This window comes from Pteronotus mesoamericanus, unplaced genomic scaffold (genome assembly GCF_021234165.1).
Source record: "Pteronotus mesoamericanus isolate MK-2021 breed Mesoamerican mustached bat unplaced genomic scaffold, CSHL_Meso_final contig_20, whole genome shotgun sequence".
NCBI lineage: Eukaryota > Metazoa > Chordata > Mammalia > Chiroptera > Mormoopidae > Pteronotus > Pteronotus mesoamericanus.
Genome location: NW_026555085.1, coordinates 92319357 through 92335799, shown reverse-complemented (window position 1 = coordinate 92335799; position 16443 = coordinate 92319357). Strand labels below are relative to the sequence as shown.

The 16443-nt window shown below is 39.3% G+C and overlaps 1 protein-coding gene and 1 non-coding gene across 2 annotated transcripts in view; both read right to left on the bottom strand.

Moving 5' to 3' along the window:
• Positions 1-16443, bottom strand: part of SAMD5 (sterile alpha motif domain containing 5) — a 41242-nt gene that overhangs the window by 12131 nt on the left and 12668 nt on the right. The gene's annotated exons all lie outside the window — the stretch shown is intronic.
• Positions 13928-14034, bottom strand: LOC129067996 (U6 spliceosomal RNA). The gene has a single exon (XR_008528817.1). It is a non-coding gene; the product is annotated as a U6 spliceosomal RNA (small nuclear RNA).

The following is a 16443-nucleotide window of genomic DNA, read 5'->3' as shown; positions in this document are numbered from 1 at the left end:
ATGCTTGCAAGTTTCTATAAATGCACAGTATAATCCTTCATGCTGCTGAATTATACACATAATTCACTCTGGTGGTGGATAATACTCTGACTGGATCAATTAAATGAAGCTCTAACTGGTGACGAGTCATGTTTCCCCATCAAACAGAGCCCGAAACAAAGACTTATATACAGGCAGTTATTTTGGGAATGTGATCCCAGAGGGTAGAAGTAAGGGCCACAGTGTAAAATAAAGGAGGGAAGACTAACATGAGAATGTTTATGGAGTTGGCCACGCAGTGATGTGTCATTCAATTCTTCAAGACTTTCTGAAGAGCCTTAAGAAATGCATCTCAGAACTGTTCATGTAAGGGAAGAAAGCGGGAAACATTTATCCCTCAGCATCTATTACCCATGTGTCAAGGTTTGCCTCATGGGTGTCAGTCTCCCTGCACTTCCTGTTTACACGTCTGTGAGTGCCCAGTCAGCTCTCACTAGAGTGCACGACAAAATCAGAGGAGTACCTGGACATAAAGCAAGAGGCAGGGGCTTAAGTCAATGAGACATCAGGCTGCTAGCTAAAGCCTGTGTAAAAATGTCTTGCTTAGCAGTGGCTGGAATACATTAAGGCCAAGATTATTTAAAATGGTCCACGTAAGTATCAGGCACATGTATTAGTCAGGATAGGCCAGTTATGCTGCAGTAACAAATGACCCCATAATTTCAATGCCTTACAATAAAGGTTTTATTTTTCTCTCATGCTGCAAATCCAACTAGGGTCTGCTATGGTTCTGTGCCATTTTCTTAATTCCAGGACCACAAAAGGGTCTCTGTCAGGAACATTCCCAGTCATTGTGATTTCAGGGAAAAGATTAAATTTGTGAATACTGCACAGTTTTGTAAAGCTTCTGTCTGGAAGAGATCCTTATTACTGTACTCACCTTTCATTGACCAAATCAGGCGATCTGCCTATTCTTAGTTCAAAAGAGGAAGATATAGACTCCTACAGGGAGGTGCAATGAAGAAGGGTGATTTAGAGTCCGTTAATACAATCTATCACACTATGCCTTCATTTTCATGGGAGAAAAACCAAGGGTTGCCTTTCACATGTTTTGCATATATCATGAAGCTTTTGAAAGAAAATTCATCCTCTCTCTTCACCAACCCCAGCCACCCTCTCCTCATCTCTCCACATCTAATTCTCATGCACAAAGAAATCTTTCTTTTCAAATATCTATTTGGGCAAAAAGACAGGTTCCACTAAACAAAAACTTCTTTTCTAACCTATCCTGGGTAGAAACATATAGGAGGCAGAATTCTAAGAATGATTCCAATGACCTGCCTTGTCCAATCCCTTCTCTTCTGAGCATGGGTGGAACTGGTTGATAATACATGATGAGATGTCACTCTTGTGATTAGGTTAAATTTTACATGGCAAAAAGCAGATTCCTCAGGCTGGCCTAAGCTAGACCTAGTCCTTTAAAAGCACAGTGTTTCTCTGGCTAGAAGATAGAAAGTCGGAGAGATAGGGAGCATGAGAAGGTCATGATACACCACTGCTGGCTGAAAGATGGAGGCGCTGCATGAGAAGGGACTCAGTCAGCTTCTAGATGCAGGTGGTGGCCCATGGCTAACAGTCACAAAAAGACAGGGACCCCAGATCTATAGCCCTCAGGAGGTGGATTCTCCCAAAGCCCAAACCCTCCAGATCTGAAACCAGGCTGACTGATCCTTTTACTTTGGCCTTACCAGATCCTGAGCAGAAAATCCAACACAGCTTTCCCAGAATATTGACTTACTGAATGATGGGATAATAAATGGATGTTATTTTTCGCCATTACGTTCATGGTAATTTGTCATGCAGCAACAGAAAACTAATACAACATATACCCAGATTTATCAGCTGAAATGTTCTACTGTTAAACAGCTAAATAATGACTCTTTCCAGCCTTCAGAATGTATGACATTAACTCTAATGAAAAGAAAGGACTTCCCAGAGAGGGACAGAGGACAAGGGTCACTGATGGAAAAGCGGGACCCAAGATAGGACAGACTGACAGAAAACACGGTAGCATTTACCTTGCCCAGCGGTGGCATTATGCCTGCGCTGGGCCACCAACCTCTCTAAAGGAAGGAAAGAGGCTGAGTGTCTAGGATAAACCAAGAGGTGCCAAGTCACAAGTGAGAGGAATTTGGGTACAACCATATGATTTTCTTTCCGACTCTTAGTATGAGAGGTAGGGGAGAGAGAGGTGGTCATGAAATAGTTTAAAGGATGTCATGCGTCTATGGCATTTTTCCACTTATAAATTCACATGATTACATGCAGAGAGTTCGGAAGCATTTACACACGGGAGCAGAGGAGGCACTGTTCACCCATTACCCTGCTATGTCTTTTTCCTTGGCACCAAGGAAGACCAGAGTCACAGGCTCCCCTACACATAGCTTAGGGATTTGATGAAGTTCTGGCCCATGGGATGTGCTTAGAAATAACAGAAGTCATTTGCAGGCCACACTCTTAAAAAATACCCTGAGCCAATCTTCAGTTCCCTTGTCCCTGAGGAGGCCATGTGTTGAGGTGACAGGCCCCTAGATGGAGGGAGCCTGCACCCCTGAGTCACTGGATGGAAGGAAGACTCCACCAACATACAGACTTTGCAGAAATAGGTTTTTCTTATATTGAGGTTTTGAGATTGGGGTGTGTATTGGGGAGGGTTGTTATTTTCTCATTATAGTATAGCTTAATAATATCATGTTATCCTGAATAATATACACTTATTTCCTCATTTGATTTGATTGAACAGGTTTAGGCAGAATTTCTTTACCTGTGACTTTTTTTTGATTTAGTATAACATTCAAGCGTTATACAAGAACATTAACACAGGAATTTGAATATCAAATTTAATTACTGCTATAAGAAATGCATATTCTTACATATCTGATATTTATACTGGATTTATGTCTTACATAAAACTACAATGAGAAGCATGTGAATCCTAAAATACACACACACACATATACATGTAAATTTACACGTACATACGTAATTATTAGTAACAGGAATAACGATAAATGCCTTCTTGCAATGCCAATTTAAAGTGTGCTCATCATTAACTCTATCCCCGTCCCCCATTACCCCTGCTCCCAAATCTCTTCAGCTTAATTTAAGCAGTGTCAACCAGGAACAAAGACGAATTTAAAATGAAAACTAGCATTTGTTTAATATGGAGAAGGACTCACAATGAGAAGTAAAATGATTTGCCTGAATATTCAGAAAAGATGTTAACTATTTATAAACCAGGCTGTCTAACCCAATCACCCATTTTTCCATTTATCTGAAATGAATTTCCAAAGACTGAAGAAGAGACAAAGGCTAATACATATCCCTCTAATGTACAAGATTATAATTAACCTAACGTCTGTTTCAAATTTACTATTATCTATTAAAGAATAAATTATTTTACAACCCTCTAATGTAGCTTTTAAGCTTTAAATCACTGACCATAACTAATAAGCAGCTTAATAGCAAGAATACCCTAAATAGAGCCACAGATCGCAATTTCACTAAGTGTAAATCATCATCATTTTTAACGCAAAGGCAACAGCAAATCTCTGTAATTACTGGGTGCATTTTGAATCACTTTTATTATTACTGCACTGGCCCCATTAAAAAATCCAAAACACTGAACCGCATGGAATATAAAACTGGAATTATGATACCCTACAAAGTCTAATTGAAATCCATAAATTTTCTACTACTATTCAGAATTATTTTGTTGCCAAAGAATTTCAGCTATTCAGAATTACCTTTGAAAACACTTGCTTTGTCTAGAGCAATAAAGTAAGAGCGTTTTACACTGCCAACTTTGACTCGGGGAGTGGATTCTGAAGCAAAATTACGGATGGTTTCTTATTCATTCAGGATGTTGCATTTCTAAAGTAAACCATAATATGCAAAAAAAAAATGAAATGAAAAAAATCAAATCGAATATACCACCCACAAAGACTATTAAATAGTTCATCTCTTCCCGAGTCACCCAGTGGATGCAATTCTGTCTACAACCCACTCTGCAACATCAGCATTAAATCTCCTTACTCTAAATTTACAAAAGGAAACAATGACCCCTTTCTTATTTGTGTGCCTATGAGAAGTAAAAGCAGGATGAGAGAGAGACTCCCCAAGCCATTCTGAGGAGTGGCGCTACTGTGAACACAACTTTCTGTGCATGGTTAGTGGTGAATGATTTAATCACTGCCTCTTAAACGTATTCCGTAATTACTGGAGTTCATATGAGTGTGTGTGTGTAGATACAGTATGTACTGTTTACATCACATGGCTGAGCATGCGGTGCAATCATCCTATTCCAATCACAGACTCCATACATTGACTCTGGCTAATTGGCCTGACGTCCACGATAGAGGTTCCAGCTCTGCAAAACCAACAGTTTTCTTATGAAGAGGTTGTGTTACCACAGGGAGCCTTTCTATAAATTAGATCCATTATAAATGTCTATTCACTGTATGCTGGCACCTCAAAGATATTAGTCTCCTTGGAGTATCTTTGTAATTGTAAATACACTTTTTTAATTATCTTTAAAAAGAGAGGGTCTTGCTCTTCCTTGCGCATTCCTTCCCACTCTACACATCTGCTTATATTTTACATTCTTCTGGAATGCCTCCACTCCTCCTCCCAACACAGATCTAGATCTGACTCAAGTGCCATTCTTTAGGTTATAAAATCTTTAAATAAAGATTTAAAAATCTTTATTTAAAAACCATCCTGATTTTCCGTCTTAAGTTATTACTTAACTTATGCATTTAATATTTCACAAATATCTGTCCTTCCTTATCAACTACTGTAAGTTCATCAAGACAGATAATAGCTATGTGTTGGACGTATTAAGGAAAATTGACCAGAATTCTCAATACTTAACATTTGTGTAACTTTAGAACTAGGTGTCCTTTCTCAAGTTATTTAGACATAAAGGTTGTATATTTTGATCATTATATCCAATTTAATAAATCAAGCCCATAAACACCAATAAAAAGACTCAGTAAATTTTTAAAAAATTAAAATTTCCATACTCCTATATAAGGTACATAATTCTGACTTTGTTCTCATTGCAACTCTCTCCAGCAACAGAGTCCTTTCTGCCAGGATGCTCTCATGTGAAATTGTCAAAACGTACACCTGCGTTTAAGCAAATCAATGCACGCAAAGGGCAAATGGCACAGCTTTTAAGAGAGAAAAGGAGCTTTGCAGTTAGAAGGAATGTGACTTCAAATCTTGACTTTTGTCATTCTGTGATCTTGGGACATCGGTTCAGTGGTTTAAAAAAACCAGGATGAGGAAGTAGGGTTAAGATGTTACCTGATCAGTGATCTCAAACCATGATGCTCAGTTACTCAGCCTTCAATGAAAGTGGGGGATGGGAGGGCTCCTGTCTGTTGCCCCAGCCACTCATTCACAGAAGCTACTTTTGTCTCTGTTTTTGGCTTTGAGATTTCTTATGAGATTTTGCCTCAAAAAGGGTTCTACACAAAAAAAACAAACATTGAAAACCCCCTCCTTTCACCTCTGACATGGCACATATCTGTGAATGTTCTCATTTCATACAGTAGAAAGCTCAGGCTGAAGAGCCAAAGGGCTCACCACCCCCACGGGGCCCGAACACAAAGCAGCCAATGGCAGGACAAGAATCTGACCACGGCATTTCACTGACAGTCCCTCTCCCCGGCAGGCCATCTCCAAACTGTGGCAGGAGGTCACCTGTCCTCCTGGCCCCCCGTCGTGGTCCAGGCCAAGAACTTGCTCTGGTGGTTGTGATGGTTATGTCTGCTTGGCTTGCCCATGGTGCCTGGTTTTTTGGGCAAACACAGTCTAGACATCCTTGCTAGGTATCTTTTAGATGTGATTAACATTTAAATCAGTAGACTTTGAGTAAGTAGATTACCCTGCATAATGTGGGTGGGCCTCATCCCATCTGTTGAAGTCCTTTAAGAGGAAAGACTGAAGTACCCCACCCCTACCCCCAAAAAGGAATCAGGAAGGAATTCTCCTTCTAAGCTGCTTTTGGACACAAGACTGAAACATCAACTCTTCCCCAGGTCTCCAGCCTGCCAGCCTGCCCTACAGATTTCAGACTCACCAGCCCCCACAATTGCGTGAGCCAATTTCTTAAAATCAATCTTTACTCCCCACCCTTCCCCTTCCCCTTCCCCTCCCCTCTCCCCTCTCCCTCTCTCTCTCTCTCTCTCTCTCTCTCTCTCTCTCTCTCTCTCCCCCCTCCCTCTCTCACTCTTTGGTTCTCTTTCTCTAATACAGCACTCATCATCCTGGTAGACCTGCAGTGACTCTCTCGTCTGCCACCCCTGATGTTCCTGTGAACCCTGTAGTCTACCTTCTCAACCTCAGCCTGAAAGCTTGCTCCGTCCCTTAAATGCTCCCGTTGCTTGATCAAAGGTGGGTCTACTTCCTATGCAGCTGAACCCTTAGGACTTCTTACCTGGGTTTTCTTAGGCCTTTACCTAATTGTGTATTCTGTTCCTTAAAAGGGGCCACCTCAATTTTAAAAGCTTTATGCTTCATAAAACCTGGCTCTACCCTTGGGTTCAATGGATTAGTCTGGGCCCCTACATCCCACGACTACATTGGAGTCTGAACTCTGAATGCGCTGACCTTGCGGATGGCAGCGCAGCCAGACTGCTTCCCCGCCCGGTGCCTGACCAACCCTGGGGCACACTGCACTGCGCGTGCGCCTACCGTGGGAAGCGACACAGAGCTGTCCAAATCTCAGCCCAGGAGCGCTCAGGTAACCTTTACTACCAAAAAATCATGGAAGTTATAAAGTACAGTCTCAGTGGGGTGCTGCGAAACATTTAATAACTGGCTCTCCTGGGGGAAAATGTATGCGCACACATACACATTCGTAAATTTATTATAAATTTTACTGCCATAAAGGATATGTAGCACACCATTTACAAAAGGATAATAAACTCTATAATATCGCTTGTTGTAAATTCCACTTATCCAACTGACTCGCACAGGACGCTTCTGTTGGCATGGGCTAAATTCTTGCACTGGAAGCCAATCCATACGACCTATAGTAAATAATGAGTATAGTTCTGACATGAATGTGGGTTGATAGGTGTGTACACATTAATGAATTAGATGCAAATAGATGCAAGTGTCCGTTTGGTGAGCATTCCATTCAGTGCAACGTTTGCTGGGTGATAGGCCTCGGGGCTAAGGAGCTGAGTAAGACACTGGCCTGCCTTCCCATCTTCTGGAACTAAGCAGACTTAAAACAGCAATTATCTTGCTAATAATATGAGATTACAATTAAACACTGCAATTTCAGGCAGAATATTTTAAATGGGTTGCCAAATTCAATCCTACAACTTACATAATCCTAACTGACTATTATGACTTTACTGTAGATTTCCTCCGTGGACTGGACTTTACTCACATAAACATGATTAAAGTGTTTTTCTAAAATATGTGGATAAAAATTAATTAAGCATTTTTAAGCCTAAAGAATCTCTTTAATCCCTAAAATTTTTTAAAACAGAAAAAGCTATTATTTTTAAGTCCATGGGAGTTTAAATGTCCTGGGATCACTGAAATATATATTCTGGTTTTGTTACATAGCCTTCTCAAGCCAGGAAGGATCTACAGTAGGAAAAAAAGGTATTATGTTTTATAAACAGAACACCATTTAACAGCACTTTAGTCAAAAACAGTAGTTTACAATTTTAAATAAGGCTAATTGTAAAGGAAAGTAGGTCAGGTTCAGACAGAGGTTAACTTGGATTAACGTGGATATGTGTACCATGATTTCGTCATTCTCAGGAAAACATATTAAGACATTAAACAGCAGAAATTGCAAAGAAGGCTGATTATGCAAAACCCCCTGAGCTAGGACCCAGAACAGGACTCCTGTCCCAGTGTTTGGAAGCCCTGGTCTGGCCCCACATCTCACTCACTCTTCAACTGCAGGCCAAGGCACTTCACACTCCCACTCTCTCCCTTTCGGTTGGTGATTCCTAGCGTTGACAACAAATCCTTTGTCTGCAAGGTTCGCATCTCCCTGGTTGCTCTGCTTATTAAGGTAATTACACAATCCTCAACAATAACCTCAAAGATTTCAAAAACAAAATGAAACCAAAACCACAAGCCAGTTGTGGCTGAGGTGGCGGGGGCTGAGGCTGGATGGCACGCCTCCAAGATGCCGACTAAAGGAAGGAGTTGGCGGGCTCCAGGGGGCACTGTGGGCTGCTTCCCCTTGCACTTCTCTGCAGAAGGGAAATGAGAGCTGACATGCCCACCACTTAGGAGCGCTGTCTGCACCTGCCTCCTGCGCACCGTGCACAGGCCTGGCTCCAAGGTGAATGCCAACAAGGGAGGGGTGCGTGTGTGTGCGTGCTCATATTAATGGGATCCCCGTCCATGTCATCTCAATTTTGGTTAAAATTCTAGGATCATTACTAAAGAGAAATCTCAAACATAGACGACAACTATTTTCCTTCCTCTGACAAAAACTCTTACTTATCATTATTTGATGGTTCTGTTTGTCATTTTTTTTTTAAAAACAGAACGTAGATTTCAGAAAAACATCTTCCTGTATATGGTAAAGACTAATCCACTTGAAGAAAAGACCACTGTAAGAAAAAAATGCTCAAGAACCCCAACTATACATGGTATTTTAAAAGGTCCTCTCAATCCATCTCTAAAATGAATACATCTTTTTAATTAACTTTATCCTTTTAAACACACAACATAAAAGTATCTCAGTTACCATTTGCATTGTATAAACTTGGCAAACCCTGAAAGATTCATTTTATAATAATATTCAAAAACAGTTTTACATTGCAAAGTATTAATAAGTTCCCAGCTTATTTTTGTTGGATACTTTAAAATGTTCTAAGATGAGTATAGTACTAGCAAAATAAGTGACATGGGAAGTATTAATATTCACTGACTGCTTTTATTCTAAAGTAGAGATAAAGTGGGCAGGAAGTATAAAAGGTCCAATGAAATCTTTCCTGATGAGTGTTTTCTGCATTTTCTGAGTACTACCTTCACTTTATGCAAAACTCCTATGACATCATCTGCAATGAAGCAATAACGACATCCAATGTTCCTGTGTATATTAACAACATAAAGTAATAACTTATTTGTGTGCATACCTCATAAGTGAGACACTTAAAGTTTATACTATTAACAGAGTTAGATGTTCAAGTCCAGAAGAGAAATCCACCTAAGTTACATTTAAATTGGTATTCATCAAACTACTAGAATAAGGCCAAGAAAAAAGACATTATAATAGTATAACACAGGAATAAATAGCCCACTTTATTTGATAAGGTTACAAAACAATACTTATGATGCTTGTAAAACATTTGGAACATATGATTGCCAACTTAAGAAAACTTATTTCTTCAATTTGCATAAATATGGCTGCAAAGGCTAATATTTTGCTAACAGTTCTGTTGCTAATATACCTGTGAATAGATTTGTTTTCATTTTTAATAATAGCTAACATTGAATACTTACTAGTTTAGTAAACTTACTGAGTGCTTACTACATATCAAGGACTATGCTAAGTGCCCGATATATATTTTTCTCATTGAACCCTTAGAACAATCTTACGGGTAGGAAACAACATTAGCTTGCATTTATAGATAAGGAAAGAGTGGTAGAGAAAGGTTAGGCCATCTGCCTGAGGTCATACAGATCAAAAATGATGGAGCCTGGTGCATCTGACTTGAGAGCCTGGGATCCCATTAACTGAACTGTTTAGCATTTGTTTTGTTCGTTATTCTCTAGTAAATGTCATACAATGATGCTATGGATTTATGGTCATGGTTTCCAAACTTACTTAAGATGATTGTAATAGGACTGCTCCTGGATGTGCTAGAGACCAACCTCTTCAGAAGGAAGCACTTTTACTAGGCAACAATCTAGTTCCATCAGCTTCTGAGCCATTAGATTCAAGCTCAGGTTCCTACCATATGTGATCCGGATTGACTTAACCCCCAACATGACTTCTTGCCAGGCGGTAGAGCATAGATAAAGCTCCTTAGGTCAGTGCTGTGGGCTGAATTGTGTTCCCCTTTAAAATGAATAGGTTGAAATCCTACCCTCTGGTATCTCGGAATGTGACTGTAGTAGAGACAGGACCTTGACAAAGGTAATTATGGAAAAATAAGGACATATGGATGAGTCCTAAAACCATGACTGGTGTCTTTATAAGAAAGGGACCTTAAGAGATTAGCGCACAGACAACACACAGAGAGTGACCACGTGAGAACACAGTGAGAAGATGGTCACCTGCAAATCCAGGAGGGACACTTCAGAAGAAGCTAAACCTGCCGACACTTTGATCTTCAACTCCTATCTCGCCTCCAGGTATGTTAGAAAATAAACTTCTGTTGTTTAAGCCACCCAGGCTGTGGTATCCTGTTATGGCAGCCCAAGCAAATTAAAAGTCAGTGATTAAATCTATGTTCAATCATTTCAGGATTGCCCTGTGCATGAGTTATATGCTTCTGACCAATACAAATAGAAAAGTTAATTGCTTACCAAGGGAGCAGAGTAACAGACAAAGTTTTTTAAACCAAAGCTCAGAAGATAAAAGGTAAGGGGGCACAAAATAAATGGGTTACCTGTGGATGAAGAGATGAAGACTTCCTGAGGAGAGAATGGGAAAGAAATCAAAATATGGTAAAAAGTATGACAGAGTATTATAAAAATATATAGGAGTAGGTAACTCTCCAGGTCAAATATATCTGACAGGTCCCAGTTGGTGGAATAAATTTTAAACTCCTCAGCACCACAGGAAAGTCCCTCAACAACCCAGGCCAATCCGGAGCTGCACCCTCCACCACATAACCACTGGCCTCCATCCTGTACTACCCGCTGTGGACCACCCCCCCAGCCTCTCCTGGTAGTTTCTTCGCTCTGCGATTTTGCTTCTCCTGTTTGATACATGCATACGTTCATTTAAAGATTTGTAGCAGGGTGCTAAATATAAAAAAAGTTTGTAAACGGATAAGATCCTTGTAGAGCCCACAGTCTAGTGCCATCAGTTTCCAGCTCCTAGTCCACAATGTGGCCCTGCCAAGTGAAACCCGGTCTATCTTTCCCAGGCCAGGTACTCTCTAAAGAGCCTCCAAGTCCCCAAAATGAATAGCTCTTTTTGGTGCTTCCATAGAACTTGGTTTATACTTCATTCTGGCATTCAGATCATACTGAAATGTTATGTATACTTACTTATATATATTTCTTACATACAAATTTGTGGACGTATTTGTGTGTGTGCATGCCCATACATGCTCAAGGCCTATACAGAGACAGAGACAAAGGTAGAGCGCACACACACACTCAGGGGACAGATACCAAGACAGAGACACAGGTAGAGACAGAAGTAGACACAGGCATAGAGATAAATTCCATTAGGGCACAATTTATACTTTAGTTACCTCTGAATTCCCCACTTAACACCTAACGTTGATTTGCATATTCTTGGTGTTCAATAAATATTTGCTGAATGGAATTACCATATTTTGCCGTGTATGATGCGCTCCTATGTATAATGTGCACCCACATTTTTTGCCAAAACTTTCATGAAAAAAATCCTTCATTTTAACTTTTTAATTCAATTTTGTATTTATTTATATTTAGAAACAAAACTGATTATCATATTCCAGGGTGTTATTTTGCATATGGATATCATTATTGCTTTCTAGAGTTACACTTTTAACTCATAAACATAAGTAAAAGAATTAAAAACATTTATATAGATACGGAATTAGTACTACCCATGTATAATACACATCCTTGTTTTTCCCTCAAAAATTGGGGCAAAAGAAGTGTGCAGTATACATGGCAAAATATGGTAAAATGTTAATTAATAATAATCAGTAATATGCTGTAGTGCAGAACTAAACAAAAATATGAAACTCACCAAATCTAAGCCTAAAAATTACTAAGTTTACAATATTTTTCCTGCAAAACACTGTTCTCCATTCTATCAGCAACTGTTCATGCTTTTTAGCTGAATGGCAACAAGCCCATTTTATCACCAGTGAACTCCACCTCAGGAATTCATTGGAAGGCCATTTGAAGAGAGTGGTGTGTACGTGCCACCAATGAAATGTCAAAAGGCCAGGTGTGGTCTCTGGCATATCCAAGAGTAATGGCCAGGGGCTGTCCCTGTATCTGTCCAATGGAACTTTAAGACGAATGTCCAGACTGATGTCTTATCACCATCCTAAAACCACCTAGTTTCTCCAGAAGGTGTGCTAGCTGTCTCAGTGTGTTTTGGTACCTGTAGATGCATGTATCAACAGACTGATCGCACTCAAGACGCAGAATTTGTCAGCCACAATCAGAAATTCTGACAGTCACTGGTGCTTCTCTAATGGAGGCTGACAGATGATTCTCTCTTCATCAAATTTTGTGACATAGGTGTCAACTGATTTTTGCCTCAAGAAACCAGTCACTGCGGTTCACACCACAATTCAGAATCTGAACTGCTCTCTTTAGTATGTTGACGGCTGTGGTGTGAGCTGGACCATTCCATTGAGACTAACAGAGCCAAGTCAAAAATGGGAAAAAGAATCCTATCCCTTGTAACCTCTAGCTGCCTATACTTTGGCTATCAACTGAGTTACTAAAAGATCATATACTATTCACACCGATTAAGTTCTTTTTTTTTTTTGTAGTAGTGTTCCATGGACTTCCCAAAAACTCTTAAAAAGGCAAAATTGATGACCAGCTTGCCTCCAGCACACACCACTTCACGGGTCAGCCCTATTATCGTCACCTTCATAAAATCTTCCTGTCCCTTGGAGGAGACACCTACTCCAGAGACTCCCACAACAGGCTCCCTCGCCCACTCACCACACCTACCGCAGTGAATGCCCTGGAATCCCTCACTGACCGCTCTGTTCCCCCGCTTCGTTTTTGAGGACACAGACTGAGTCTTGTCTTTCAAGGTAATTCCACCCCCTAACAGAGACAGAGAGTGCTCAATAAAAATATTTTGAATAAATGCAGAAATGCGTCTATGCAACAGCATAACCAAACATCAGGTTTGGAGTAAAAGACTAGCATGTATCTAAATTCTTACTTTAGGTCATCAAGAATACTTGGAGATCTAATGCCTTAGTCCCCTAGTATAGGTAGAAGTTAAAGCAACATCAACATTGTCACAAATAACAGTATTGGAGTACTTACCATGTTCTGGGGGGTTTTCTAAGCCCTTTATGTGTTCTATTTAATTAAATTATCACAAAACAAAAATCACATATGTACAGTTCTTATCCCATTTTATAGTTAAGGAAACTAAGGTCCCCAGAAGAAAGTAATTGGTTCGAGGTCCCTCAGATAGCATTATCATAGACAGAAATTGCCAAATGTTTTTTAATTACATTATAAATCATTTTCTGAGAAGCTACCACATGTTCTTATAGAGTTTAATAGCATTCTTGACATATTTGTAGAGATATAATTTGCATACAATAATTTACCCTCCTTTTCTATGCAATCCAGTGAATTTCACTATGTAAAATTTATATTTTATTTTTTATTAAAAAAAGGTGTATAACATTAGCACCTACCCTTAAATCAGTTAATTTAGGAAACCATTCTCTTTTGTATAACATATATTGGTACTGAAACAGTTTGAAGAAATGTTGGCTATCTACAAAAAAATTAGTTTTGATCTGCTGTATTCCACCCCCCTCATATTTTGAGACTGCATACATAAAAGAAAATTAAAATTTTCAAACACTTTATATCCAGCAAGTATTAAAAAGTACACTGTTTTCCTGCTATAGTCTTAAGAAAGGATTCAAAGTTTCAGGTAAAAATAAAAAGATACTAGGGTAACTCTGCTGTACCTTTCAACAGCATTTTTATATAGAACAATTTGAATCGATATAAAAGTATGGAATGTTTCACAAATTTGCACATCATCTTTGAGTAGGGGCCATGGTAGACTTCTCTGTACCACTCAGATTTTAGAATATGTGCTGCCAAAGTGAACACTAGTTTTGTCTTTTCTAGAGTATCATATAAATGGAATCATCTACTATGTAGTGTTTCGTGTATGGTTTCTTTCATTTTGCATGCTTTTGAGGTTTATCCATGTTATTGCATGTATTGGTAATCTGTTCTTTTTTCTTGCTCAAGAGTATTTCATATTATAAATATGACAGTCTGTTTTCCATTCGCAAGTTGATGGAAATTTGGGTTATTTCAAGTTTGGGCTATTTTAAGTAAAGCTTCTATGTGTATTCATATACAGGGTACTGTATAGGTATATGTTTAATGTCTCCTGGGTAGAGAGCTATGGGTGAATCTGCTTGGTTATATGGTGAATGTCTGTTCACCTTTAAAAAAATTTTTTTATCAGCCTTACCTGAGGACATTTTTTTTCATTGCTTTTAAAGACGGAGGAAGGCAGAGAGGAAGGGAGAAAGAGAAACAAATCAGCTGCCTCCTGTACACAGCTAGACTAGGGGTCTGACCCACCATCTGAGTACATGCTCTGACCAGGAATCAAACCCACAATGCCTTGGCCACAGGTCAGTGCTCCTGCCAACTGAGCCTCACTGGCCAGGGCCGCTTCTGTTCACCTTTATAAGAAACTGCCAAACTGTTTTCCAGAGCGGCTGGACCATCTTGCATCCTTATCAGAAATGTATGGGTTCTATTTGCTTCATATTGTTTTTTTAAAAAATAATTCTTATTATTTTTAAGATTTTTATTTATTTATTTTAGACAGAGGGGAAGGGAGGGAGAATGAGCAGGAGAAAAACATCAGTGTGTGGTTGCCTCTTGTGCACCTGCCTCTGGGGACCTGGCCTGCAACCCAGCTATGTGCTCTCACTGGGAATTGAACCAGTGACCCTTTGTTTTGCAGGCTAGTGCTCAATCCACTGAGCCACACCAGCACAGTACTTGCTTTATAGTCTTAACTGCACTTGGTTTTGACAGGCTTTTTATTCTAGCCATACAAATGGTATCTCACTGTGGTTTTAATTTGCATTTATATAATGACTAATGATGTTGAATATCTTTGCATGTGTATAATTGAAATCCATATATCTTGTTTAGAGAAGCTATAAATGTTTGTCCATTTTCCTGTTGAGATGATTTTCTTCTTATTAGTGAGTTGTAAGAGTTCTTTATATATTCTAGTTACTAGTCCTTTATCAGATAGGCACTTTGCAAATTCTTTCTCCCAGTCTCTGGCTTGACCTTTTATATCCTTAACAATATATTTTAAGTGTATTCCTTAACAATGTAACATTTAATAAACTTTATTTTTAGAACAGTTTTAGATTTACAGAAAAATTAAAAAGAGTACTATGAGTTCCAATATAAACCCATACCAGTTTCCCCCATTATTAATATCTTACGCTAGGATGGTATATATTTTATAATTAACAGCTATTTTTGAAGTTCTTATCTGACAGTTGTAACATCCTAGCCATTCTTGGGTTTAGTTCTAGTGACTTTTTTCTTTTGGTAGGTAATTTTTTCCTTTTTCTTTTGTATATCTTGTAATTTTTTCATTAAATGCAAAAACATTGTATACGAAAGAACAGCTGAGACTGAGGTAACCTACATTTACCTCCTGAACGGGCATATCTCTTCCATTGTAAAGCTATTATTGCATGTAACTGAGTCAATCTAAAAGTTGCTGAGGTGGGTTTGTGTTTTGTTGCTGCTACGGTAACCTTCAGTGCAGCAAGCACTATGAACTCTTTCAGTGGTCCATTCCAGCCGCTTTGTCCTGTGTGGGAGGTCTGAGTGACAAATGTGTGTGCGTGCAGTGGTTCTTGCGGGGTGGAATTTTAAAATATTTATTTGGGGGGGAATTTATAAAATTTTCGTTGAAATACTATATCTGTTTCAGGTGTACAACATAAGAGACAATTACATACCTTACAAAGTGATAACCGTGATAAGCCTAGTAACCACTTGTCACTAACAAAGTTATGATAGTAGTGACAATATTGCCTATACACTATATTTCTCTGATTATTTTATAAATGGAAGTTTGTACCCCTTAATAATGGAGGGTTTTTCTTAGTGTTCCCACTCCACATTTATACAACAAATGATTCCCCCTGTGTCCATGTTCCTTCCCCAGATTCAGGCTTGTTACTCCATGTCGGTCTCATGGTGGGGTCAAAATGCGTTTGCTTTATTCTCCTTGGCTACAGCCTTGGCCGCTGACAGACCTTGTGAAGGTGACCTTCGGAGGTGAGGCTTTCTCAGCATTCCTACCTCTTCCACACATGAGTAACAGCCAATTGCTACCTAGCATTGTTGCTGGGTCTTGGGTCCAACCTGATCCTCTTCAGCTCCGGCAGACCTCAATTTAACATCAGTTCAGTTCCCGAGCTCAAGTGAATTCCCCACCCCTCCCTTCATGCAAAGAGGATT